General features: G+C 40.3%; 1 protein-coding gene across 1 annotated transcript in view; it reads right to left on the bottom strand.

The window, feature by feature from the left end:
* APAF1 (apoptotic peptidase activating factor 1) overlaps window positions 1-5,912 on the bottom strand; it is a 2,040,921-nt gene extending 2,035,009 nt beyond the window's left edge. Inside the window, exon 1 of the mRNA XM_044087206.1 lies at window positions 5,597-5,912. The gene's annotated coding sequence lies outside the window, so the exon portion shown is untranslated. The remainder of the gene's footprint in view (window positions 1-5,596) is intronic.
* Window positions 5,913-12,480: the final 6,568 nt, after the last annotated feature.

Below are 12,480 nucleotides of genomic sequence, written 5' to 3'. Positions count from 1 at the left end.
AAATACCTTAAAAAGCTCAAACCAACTACTCTGGCAACTGATAATTTACACACACACTATCTTAAAATTGCCGCCAAAGCAATCTTGTATCCAGTCTCCATTCTCATAAATTGCTCCATCTCAAAACATATCCCTACAATCTGGAAAACAGCACACATCAGCCCACAACACAAAGGTGGAAACTCAGACGAGTTGTCCAACTACTGCTCTATTGCTATTCTAGCTCACTGATCCAAAATTCTTGAAAAGTGTCTTCGTACACAATTCCTAAACTATCTCTGATCTATAATCTTCTAACACTCAGTACAGATTCTACTCAAACCACAGTAAAACCACTTCTCTGTTGAGCTTCACCAACTCCATTAACCATCATTGAAATGAATGAAAGCAACTTGATCTATTTTCCTTCTGGCTCTCAACAAGGCATTCTACACAGTTTCACATACCAAACTCTTAAATGTACTATTAGAACTAAAAGCAAGCCATTCTGCACTTTTCTGGTTCCAGAACTGACTGGACGGCAACAAGCAGAAAAATGGTTAAATGACCTCTCTCCTCTGATGCCTGTTACCCTGGGAGTCCCACGAGGATCTACCCTCAGCCCCATTTCCTTTACCTTATTTGCCAACAAGCTCCATATTGCCACCCAGCACACCACTCTAATACAGTACGCAGATGATTCAACCTTACTACGTACTCCCCCTACACTCCACAAACTCCCAACAAATAATACAGCAGTCAGTCATTCTTCTCAGACCCCCACTCCATAATAGAATTATATAAAGTAAAACTGGTTTCCCTCATAGTAATAACATGTAATTTGTTTTTCTTTTGCTGCAACACAGGTTTGGTAAAACTGCTATCATAGTAAGTGTGATATTTGTAGAAATAGCCATGTAACAGCATCTGCAAGTACAAAAATGAAATCTGCAGTAAACAAGTATGATTAACTTAAGAGAATGTGCTTGTGTGGAACAAAAAGTAGTTGAATGTATACATTTATTCAACTGAATAAACCTGCTAACGAGAAAAAGTTACAGACTATCCTATCCTATCAATGAAAGAACATTTTGGCCTGGTGAGAAACCGTTTTTCTCTGGATGAGATAAGGATGCAGATAAAGAATGCTTCAATACAGGAAAAGAATGTTTCATCAAGGACAAAGTCTGAAACTAGATAAAAGTGACTGTAAAGAACTGCCTGGTGGACATTTTGTGATTTATCTGAGGAAGTGCAGTGTATCTGACAGTAATCTGTGTTATAAAGAAAATGTAAAAATAACATACAGTTGTACAGTATCTTAGTCTGTGTAACCTGTTAATTCAGTTTAACACTCTATTCAAAATCACCTCATCAAACAATACCATCTTTACTCCAGTCTCCCACACCAAACACATTGGCATTATAATAGATCATAACATGAACTTTGAGATTCATATAGCCCAAACAATAAAAAAGCACACAAAAAAACTGGGTAACCTCTACAGAAGCAAACATTTCCTTCCTAGCAACACAAAGGCCACCATTCTTACTAATCTAAGGAAATCTGACAAACTAGACAGTTGCTACAATAAAATTGAAAACTTTGCTACAAAAGCAACTTACAGATCCCATCATTGTCATGCCCTTATAGAACTCTCCTGGCTAGAATTCCCCAAGCTACTAGCCTACAACCAACTTACCATAGCCCAATAAATACTTAACCACCCTGAAAAACCCAGCTCTTCAAAACCTACTTACTCAATACTCAGAATTACAGAACACTCCATTCTACCAACAAAGCACTAATAAACATCACTAAAAGTAAAACTGCAGCTGGTGTTTTACTTTACTCTATTAGCATAGCCAAACTCAGGAACTCCCTACACAAGATCCACCACCAGTGCAACAAACTTTAAAAAATTATTGTAAGCTCACCTAACAGCTATATGGATCTGCTCATGTACCAACCCCGGTTAGTAAAGTAACATACATAACCTCCAAAAAACTCTACAACCTCTCCACACAGTCTCTATCTAAACCATGTAATCTTAAAGTACTTAAGACCCTCCTCATGCTCATATTTTAATTCTACTGGAATTGTACAATGGTCTGATAATTATGTTAAGTATTTAAACACAAACAGGTCCGTAGTGGAAGAGTATCTAAACCAAAAAACAACGCTGCCTGGTAACAATAAAGGCTGTCCTCCTTAATATATAGGACCCACTGTAGACACTCGATGGTTGCTGTAGCACTTTATTCCAAACATAAAAAAATGACCAGGGTATAAGTGTATAAAACAACAAGGAAACAACATAAACAACAAATGGATTTAGCGCGCTTTCATCTCTTAACGTGAGACACCTTCAGAATCCACACTTTAGGGTTAAAAACTCATTTAAATTTCCTATCATAGTGTCCCATTGGATATTAGTTGGCGCTCAAATCATTTGACCATATACAAAACTCCCAAACAACATAACATTTCGTCACAAGTGGTGTAGCGTAGAAATCAAAAAGTACCTATAATAACATCATGATACCAAGTACAACTCACTCAATGGATAATCTGCAAACTCACTGAATGTACATACAAAGTATAAAATATAAAACATACAAAATATGCAAAATACGTAGAACCTTGTGAACCTGAACATAATCCTTATCCTTAACATGTGACCTGATCTCCAAAATCTTGTCTTAATGCTAATAAAAGTTCTATATTTTTCACGTGGGAAGCATAAAATGATCATAAGAAAGAGACCCCAGACCTAATAAAAATGTATATAAAACTAACATATATATATATATATATATATATATATATATACACACATATATATATATATATATATATATATATATATATATATATGTAGAAAATAAATAAATACCTATATATACAATAGTACAAAAAATGTGTTTAATAATTGTAATGTAATATCGTGTTGGTATAGTAGGATGGTGTGTATTATAAAATATGAATATTAACACTACCAGTACCAATTAAAATATAAATTGATCATTGATTGTTAAGATAGAACCTGTGTCAACACTTATTAAAAGTATAAATATAAATATCATAAAATATTAAATATATATTATGCATTGTTAAGTATTTCCCTGGTCTTCTACAATGTTAGAATAGAATCACATACAGATATAATACATATGTACTATATCACTTGTGCACAGTTTCTCTCTAAAGCTGTCTTATCTGTTATTTGTAGTTTAGTATTTTTTGAGTTACTGTATTTCATCATATTCTTAGTGTTGTGTGTAGCTTTTCTCTCCAGACCTCTGCTGAAAACAGACTTTTTGTCCAAATGGACTAGTTCCCTTAGTGTTAGGCAATGATGGGAGTATAAGAGCAAATTTGTTGGACATTTAACAATTTTACTGTAACAGGAGTCCAATTTAGACTTTAGTGCTGATTTAAGTATGAAGTGAGGGGATGAGGTAAGTAAATGCCCCCCCCCCAGTGTTATTCATTAGGTAGGGTGCAGATCTATAAAGGGAACTAAGTTTTTGTATGTTCTTTTTTATTATTTGAAATATGTGAGAGTCAAATCCCATGTCTTTATCCATGATGAAACTGAGCAATTTTGTATGAGATACAACGTGAAGTGGATTGTTATTTAGGGTCTATAAAATCAGAGAATGCTGATTGATTGCCCCTAGTTCACCAAATGCTGAAAATCCCAAACACTCTGAACAGTGATTTTTTTTACCCAGGGAAAAAAATTGCTGTGCCACAATAAATAAACAAACAACTTAAAACAGTATTTAATGTGGGGGCTTCACCCCCCACCCCCCTACTTAAATATACCAACTCCGAGATTGCACCACAGTGGAGGAAACGGCAAACTCCCGAAACTGTCCCAGCAACTTTTTCCCTGAGAAAAAAAATATATATATATATATATATATATATATATATATATATATATATCGATGTTCCGGGTGTTCGGGATTTTCAGCTTTCACTCAAATAGGGTCGATGAATCAGCATTTGCTTTTTTAAGCGTTCACCAATTCAGTATAGACCCGTTATTTACAGAGGTAATGGTAAAATGAGAGTTTTAGGTCTGCAATTTGTTTTGATATGAATACTATGAACATGGTTTTGTTTGGGTTAAGTATTAGATGGGCATTTGACAAACAAAAGGTTTGGTTTTGTTGTCATATTTTTTTTGGATGTGGTGTTTTTTTACACTCTGGCTGAGAAGAGATGTTTGGTTTATATTTCTGAAAGAATGGTGAATTTAGTGAAAACTAACTTTAATGCATGCTATACAACTTCTGAGCCCATCACATAACTATTTAATACATTTACAACAGAAGTCACACTGACTTTAACAAAACTGCACAACCATTACAAGTTCTACATCACTGGTTGAAAATCTTGCACTCCAGCCTCAACATACATTACCATATGAAAATCCTGCACACTGTTCTGAACTATTGTAACAGTCACTGCTACTTCAGTTTTAAAACTACAATTGATGGACCTTGCCAAAGTTGAGAATTATCACGGGCTTGTAACTTTGACTTTATGGAGTCATGAGGGTCTGTGAAGTCTGAATAAAGAACCAAATGAGATATTTAGAGCCCCAGTGATATGGTACAATGTTAGTATGCATATATGTACGTATGCACACATTATCTTCAGTCTTATACATATAAGGACTAAGCTGGGATGTCTCAGCCTCTTCTTTCTTTCTCCTTTTTGCACAGTACCTAAAGAGAGTTGAAAGAGGTGCATTTCCAAAATGCTGATGCATCTTCACTATATTGGGAACAAATCTCAACAGAATCATGGACAAACTCATGAATAATCGGGGACATGTTCAAAACATTAGTACTATTAACTTGAGATATTGATAGAGTAAGAGAATGAGAATTAAAATTCATTTTCTGAAGTAAATGAAGTCTATACCTTAAATTATAGTCATTATTTAGTATGTGTGGTTCACCATCTTTTTTTCTATAAAGGCACCAATTTTAGACAAAATTAAGAGAGACGGAGTTAAAATTTGAGTGACAATCAGGGACAGTTGTGAGGTTACAGAATACAACATTCAATGAATAACTTTTTATAGCATTGTAATTAATGATTAAACGTATTTTTTATGTTTCTATTACTTATGAAGTTGGTGGTTCAAAAGATACATGCAATTGGCCAGTTTTGCGATGACTGAATCACCTGGCCTTCAAGAGGGCAGATATACCCCAGGGATTACCTCAGTGTCACTGCTCGACAGAGGCACAGCAAAATAATGGGTATAGTTCCCCATACTAAAGGGGGTGGCGTAGCCCACAAAACATGGGGCTAGGCGTGTAAAATGCCTCGGCAGTAGCCTAGTCCTAAATGCAGTTCATATTACTAACACAAGTGCCATTAGTTACAGGCTTAAAATCAACTCGTCATCTTTTTCTATACTTTCATAAAAATATCAATGCTGGGACTGGGGGTGCTGCCAAACACTAAATTCTACAACTACAAAAGTGTTATACAGTATACGCGTGGTATTCCATACAGCAGCATTCAGCAAGCACAAATCTTGAAATAAAAAGCATCGAAAGAAATATAATAAAATAACATGCAACTAACCTCACCAACTTCTACTATTACAGCTCGCCAGCCACCAGCTGCAACGTCTGTTTATAAATCTTGTCGTGAGATCATGCCAGCTGCACTGGCCACTGGAAAGAGTGGCAGAAGACAGTGCACAAATCCAACACTCGACAGACCTGACTGTCAGGGAATTTTTAAATCATTAGTTACCTGTCTAGGAACTAAGACAAAATATTTTAAATATACGCTTCCTGGTTCCACATTATTTTAGTTTTTACAGATCCTCTCTTCCGGGTCCCTTTTAGCCAATCACTTGCTACTTACTACGAAAACCTAAATAGCGCTAGTTGCAGTCGCTCTAGGGCGCACCCTTGCGGAACGCGGAAAACGCAGCTGTCTTAAGTGCGGTAAAATTACAAGCTGTTGCAAAACATGTGGGCGTGTGTTTTCTATGCATATTCACACAGAGCAACAGTTGCTCTTTGTTTATTCGTTGGCATAGCGGGAGCAACGATATGCTGTAAGTTTGCTGAAGCAGGATTTAAAGATTGTTGCGATGTACAGTGGACACCCTTCAGTCCTGATAGCTTGCTTTTTGTTTAAGAGCATGATGCACAGGGGTTAGAAATTGTATTGTCTGCTACTTTTATTTAATATTCTTTGTGCTCTCTTTCAGACCATTCTGGCTCTTGGAGTATACAGTATACTACAAGAGCATTGCCTCCCAAGAAGAGTGTATAATTTCACTTTTGCGCGGCATAGCATGTGTGTTCGTACTTGTGTAAACTGTGTTTCAGGTAATATTACTAAATTTTTCATTATAGCCGTAGCGACCATAGTACTGTGTATTTAAAATGTTTGGCTAGTCACTAGAAAGATAGCTACCAGCCCGAACTTTGCACTCCCACCCTGACTGCAGGCAACAGTTTTTGCATTCTTAGGAACAGCTGTTTTAGGTTCATACGAGGTAGATACTAGGCTATCTGCCCTAGGGCATTTATAAGCCTAGCCAGAGTGTTTTTGGCTTTTGCCTCCCTTTTAGATTAGTTAACTGTGCCTCTGTGAAGTAGGTCACAGAGGATAGCCCTTTAAGGTAAGTTTGCTGTGCCTCTGTCTAGCAGGGACACAGAAGAGATCCCAGGGGTAAACTTACGATCTCCCATCCACTCGTCAAGATTTCTCTTGAAGAGGGTCAGTGAGGGGCTCTGCCTAACATGAATTGGGATTCTGTTCCAGAGTGAGGGGAGCCTCTGGGATATGAATCTGTCCCTCCAGCATGGCCTGTTTATTGCTGTACGAGGTTTAAGTCCCTGGAGCATGTAGCTCTAAGGGATTTGGATTTCCTGAGGTGGAGCATGTCCATTAATTCTGGGTTAGACATGGCTTTGTACGTCAGGCATAGATCGCCTCTGAGTAGGTGATAAGCAACTGAGTAGAGCTGGAGTTTCTTTAGTCGAACTGCATAGGGCATCTGTTTGAGGCCCGTGATCCTCTTGGTGAGGTACTTTTGGGGTCTCTCCAGTTGCTGCAGGTGTTGGGTAAGGTACATCCCAAATGGGGCATTGTATTCAATTATGGACCTGATGAGTGATGAGTAGAGGGGCACAATGACCTCTCTAGATCTAGATGTGAACCCTTTCGTGATAAGGTGGGCTATACAGAACGTCTTTCTAACCACTTTGGCAACGTGATTGTCAAAGGAGAGATTACTATCTACTTGGGTCCCCAAATCCCTAATTACTTCTTCCGTACTTAATGGATTGCCTCCTATGTGGTAATTTGTGGGCACTTTGTTTTTGCACTTTTTTGCATTTAGCTTGAGGCCGTGGCTCTAGCACCAGGTATCCGTCTCTGTGAGACCCTTTTGGAGGATGCTTGTGTCAGCCGGAGAGTCGATTATGGCTCCCAGTTTGCAGTCATCTGCAAACTTGGTCAGCCATAGTCCTCCCGTGTTAGCCTGTACCTCAAGAGAAGTATATACCGAACAAGAGAGGTCCCAGGACTGAGCCTTGTGGGGGACACCACCTGTAACTGGTTTAGAGTCGGACATGGCACCTGCAATTCTGACCATGTGGGTTCTATCCCTGAGCCAGTTTGCAACCCATGTTGTGACATAGGTGTTGATATTTAAGCTGGTAAGCTTATTTATGATGCCCAAGTAGGGTATTGTGTTGAAGGCTTTTGCGAGGTCCAGGTAGGCTGTGTGGACTACCTTCCCCTCATCTATGGCCTTGGTAACTGTTTCAAAGAAGTCAACTAGGTTTAAGAGGCAAGATCTGTCCTTAACAAAGCCGAATTGGGTAGGGTCCAGTGTCTGGAGGTTCCCAATGTCTTTGTTTATGAGTTCCATGATGATACGGTCCATTGCTTTGCAGACCAGACTAGTCAGGCTTATAGGGCGATAGTTCCCAGGGTCCGTTGTGGCACCACCTTTGTGGAACGGGACCACTGTTGCTGTACGCCATTCTTTGGGTACATATCCTGTAGTAAGGCTGAGTTTGAACAATGACTTTATGTGAGGATTCAGTTCTTCTTGGAGCTCGTGTAAGACACAGCCCGGGACACCGTCCGGTCCCATTGATGCTGTGTTTTTTGCTTTGGAGAGGGCAGCCTTCACCTGTGCATCTGTGATGTCTGGGAGGCTACATTCTGTTGGGATAGACATTTGCTCTTTTGGGAGGGAAGGGGGGGAGAAGTTTGCACTGAACCTGTCTGCCAGGATGTTGGCAATGTCTGTGGGTTCAGTGTATTTTTTGCCATTTTGTACTAACTCAGAGCATATCTGGGAGTTGCCACCCAGATTCCTGACATAGCTAAAGAAGGCCTTGTGATTATCCTTCGCGTCCTGGGCAATTTTTCTTTCGAAGCTGGCCTTTGATTTTATGAGGGATCGTAGTTTCTTACTAGTACTAATCAGAGATGCCTTCCCTTTTTGGGATTTTGCTCTATCGTGTAGTAGCTTCCTCCCTCTGTTGTATAGCTTATTTATGGCCGGGGTCCACCAGACAGGTCTCCTGCTTTTGGAGGAGTGAGTCTTGGTTTTATTTGGGATAGCACGATCCATGCATTCCTGTAGGTACTCATAGAACACGTTTGAAAAGGATTCTGTAGTTCGGGCAGTATTTTCCACTGGCCCTGGGGCTTTGAATGATTCCACCTCGGTTTTGAGAAGTGTGAAGTTTGCTTTTGAGAAATTTTTCACAGTGGTTTCCTTGGCTGGGGGTGGGGACGGGATATGGATGTCCAGTGAGATTAGTTTATGGTCTGATCTTACCAATGAAGGGTTCACCTCTGGTATGGAACATAGTCCTCATGTTGATGATGACCAGGTCTAATATGTTGTCCCCTCTTGTGGGAGTGGTGACCAGTTGTTCCATAGCGTTTAAGTTTATAAATTCTAGGAACCGTTGGGCAAGGGTGTTTCGGCTTGAGTAGTTTTCCCAATCAATGTTTGGGTAGTTGAAGTCACCCAATATTATGGTGTTTGGAGAGACCTTCATATTCTGCAATGTTCTCAAGAAAGCCGAGTGAGGTTCCTGAGATTGGGAGGGTGATCTGTAGCAGGCTACAAACTGAAAGGCAGTTTTGCCCACTGTTAGTGGCACATGGATGGTCTCTGATGCTTCGTGCAGTGCCACTAACCTGGAGGTGTGGGTATCTTTGATGAATATGGATACTCCCCCTCCTTTTGTGTTTCGGTCCGAGTTTTGGGGCCGAAAAGCATGGTATGAGTTATAACCTGGTAGTGCTGGGGTGCTCTCGGGAGCCTTGAACCAGGTTGTTACTGCACAGATATTGATATTCTCCATACTGAGGAGAGCCTTGAGTGCATGCATCTTGAGATTTAGACTTCTGGCGTTTAGTAGTATTACCCTTAGTTTTTTCTCCTTGTGCTGTCTATGGAGGTGGGTTTGTCTTTTGAGCCTTGCCTAAAAAAGGCAGTATGGGGGTGGCAAGAGCCATAGCCAGTATTCGAAAGCCCAGGGGTGACAGGTGCAAGCCGTCCCTAGTGAAGCAACGTGGCTTGTCGAGCATGTCATCCCAGGCTGACAGCCACTGGATCCCCTTTGAATAACACCAATACTTTAGCCAATTGGTAAAATTGATCATTTTGCCTTTATTCTTCATCATTATTCATTGTCATCATTCTTGGTGAGGGCAAGATGCTACTCAAGGTCAGGGTCATACCGGCCTGGGCTACATGTTCAGAGAGCTCCTCTATGTCTCTTTTCATGTAGTCCAGTTTTATTGAATATCTGTACATATCTTTCGCTGTACTGCTAAAGGAAGTATGGAGTAGGAAGGAAAGCAAGTGAGATATGGCAACATTTCTGACGTATAGGTTATTCGGCTTCAAGATGGAGATGGCTAACCCACTTGCTCTAGACACAGCAACCGGATAACTTCTAAAAGCCATAGCCCAGTGGGAGAGTGAGTGAGTGGGTGGACAGGCGGGTGCAGTCTTCCAGCTGTTCTCCTGAACCACCTTTAACCCCAGTGAGCTAGAAACAGTCTACAGCCAAATGGGGAATTAATACAACTAGTAGTTGGGATAGCTTTTGGGAGACAGAAACAGAAGAAAAGGCTTAATTCATACAATATTTTATCCAAAAAAAAAATCCTCATGTCGCACCAGGTGTACAGGCAGTATAATATGCCTCCTCCAAGGCTGACAGTGTTAGAGTAAAATGAGGCAAATTGAGTTAAAACTTATTAAAACATCTCGTCAATGCAGGGGGGACATCCATTAATTCCCCAAAGATAGCTCATTCATCCAGACAATAATAAGCGAAAATAAATAGTTTCTCAATCAGGTTGTGATGTGAGAAGCAGTTCTCCTCCAAGGTGGCCTCTAGAATTTTTATGATTCAAAGCCCCTGCCTGTGAATACAGGCTATGTAACCAGGATTGACCGTCTGTAACAGCTATTTAGTTTAGGTAAGAAAAAAAATCTTTTTTTACAGATACCATGATTTCAGAAGAAAAAAATAACTTTTTGATCCTATGATTTTTTTAGTAGGTATTTTGTGTGACAGGCTAGAAGAGGAATCCGAGCCCCTTCAAGAGGACTCCTTCCCCCAACACACCCAGTAGCATCCCCTAGAGAAACTGTGTGTCTCAGTAATGTCCAGACTCACAACAATGAATCAGCAGAGAAATAGGAAGTGTCTGACTCCCAGTTAATGGTGTCCTAAAACTACACCAGAGGAAACCAGAAAAGTAAGTGAGTTGTCTGAGGAGCACCAAATGGCCACTGCAGTTCATCCACTGTCAGCTGATTTAGCCTGCATAGACCGCAAAGGCTCTCAGGTAATTTATTTTTTTCTTTCTAGGAACTGCAGAAGTTGGACCATCAGAAATAGGATTAGTAACCTTGCTGTGCCGGGGAGGATGCATCAGATGCAGTCAGGATCACTAGAAAAAGTTGGTTGGAAGGTATGCTGTCCAAAGTTTACACAGGCAGCACACTTGCCCCTAAATATAAAGTCCCCAAAACACTGCAATGTACAAACAGTACACTAAAACAGTGTCCAAAATCCTTTAAAAATAAAATTAGTTTGCCCAAACTGCAAGAAGGCTGTCAATGCAAGAATACTCAAAACACCTGTTCAGTAAATGCACTACCAATATATTAAAATCATAGGAAGTTACTAGGCTATTGGTCCTGAGGCCCTTATAAGCCCAGCCAAGAGTTTGGTCCATGCATAGACAAATCAGCACCTGATGCCCCTGTCCAGCAGGGACATGGTTGGAATCCCAGGTATTCCCTTCCAGTTATCCAGATTGAGCTTAAAAGGGGTAAAGACGTACTCTGACGTGGAGAGGGAGTCTATTCCATAGATGGCGGAGTCTCTGGGACACAAATTTGCCCTGCCAGCAAGTACTATTGATGTCACAGACTAGGTTGAGGCCACGTGTGTGGGTTACTCGAGTGGAGCTTGACTTGCGAATATGCAGCAGTCAAATCAAGGCAGGGTCCGAGATAGCCTTGTATGCCAGACAGAGGTCACCTCTGAGGAGTTTGTATGAAACAGAGTAGAGGGATAGGGCTTTTAGCCTATCTGTGTATGGTAGATTTTTGAGGCTCTAGAATCTCCTGGTGAGGAATCTCTGTTGTCTCTCCAGCTGCTGCATGTGCTTTGTGAGGTACATGCCGAATAGGGCGTTGTACGCAATAATGGGCCTTATAAGGGAAGGATACAGGGATGTTATGACCTCCTTGTCCCTGGATGAGATACACTTACTTATGCGGTGGGCCATGTAGAAAGCTTTCCGTACAATGGAAGCAACATGGTGGTCAAAAGTCAGGTTGCTATCAATCTAGGTGCCCAAATTCCTCACAGCTGACTGCGTGCTTAGAAAATAATTACTGTGATAATTTTTGGGGACATCTCTCTCCCCAAAGGGGATGATGATGCATTTTTTTGTATTCAGCTTGAGGCCATGTTTCTGGCACCAGTCATTTGTTTGGGTGAGACCCTCTTGGAGGATGTCCACATCACTAGGGGAATTAGGGGAATTGATGACCACTCCCAACCTTGTCAGAATCCTCTATAAATAAAATTAGTTTGACAGAAAAAAAATGACAGCTAAGTTGTCATCCCATGGACACAAGCAGTACAATCATTCCACTACTCCTTCAAGTTAAAGTAGGTTTGATAGAAACAAATGGTGGTTATGTTGTCAACACAGGAACGCTCATAACACATACCCAGTAAGAGCACAAGTAGTAGATTAAAATCCTGTCAGAATTCCACATAAGTAAATTTAGTTTGACATGAAAAATAGCAGGTTAAATTGTCACCATGTGAACACAAGAACTACATACCCTGTAATGCCCAAGTAGTCCACCAAACCTTGACTGAACATCTTTGAAGTAAACTAGTCTGACAGGAAATATTAACAGGTAAGTTGTCTCA

The sequence above is a fragment of the Protopterus annectens genome, chromosome 11.part0, assembly GCF_019279795.1.
Source record: "Protopterus annectens isolate FY-2018-M chromosome 11.part0, PAN1.0, whole genome shotgun sequence".
In the NCBI taxonomy this organism is placed as follows: Eukaryota; Metazoa; Chordata; order Ceratodontiformes; family Protopteridae; genus Protopterus; species Protopterus annectens.
The sequence above is the reverse complement of the archived record's forward strand: the minus strand, read 5'-3'. Positions and strand labels throughout refer to the sequence as shown.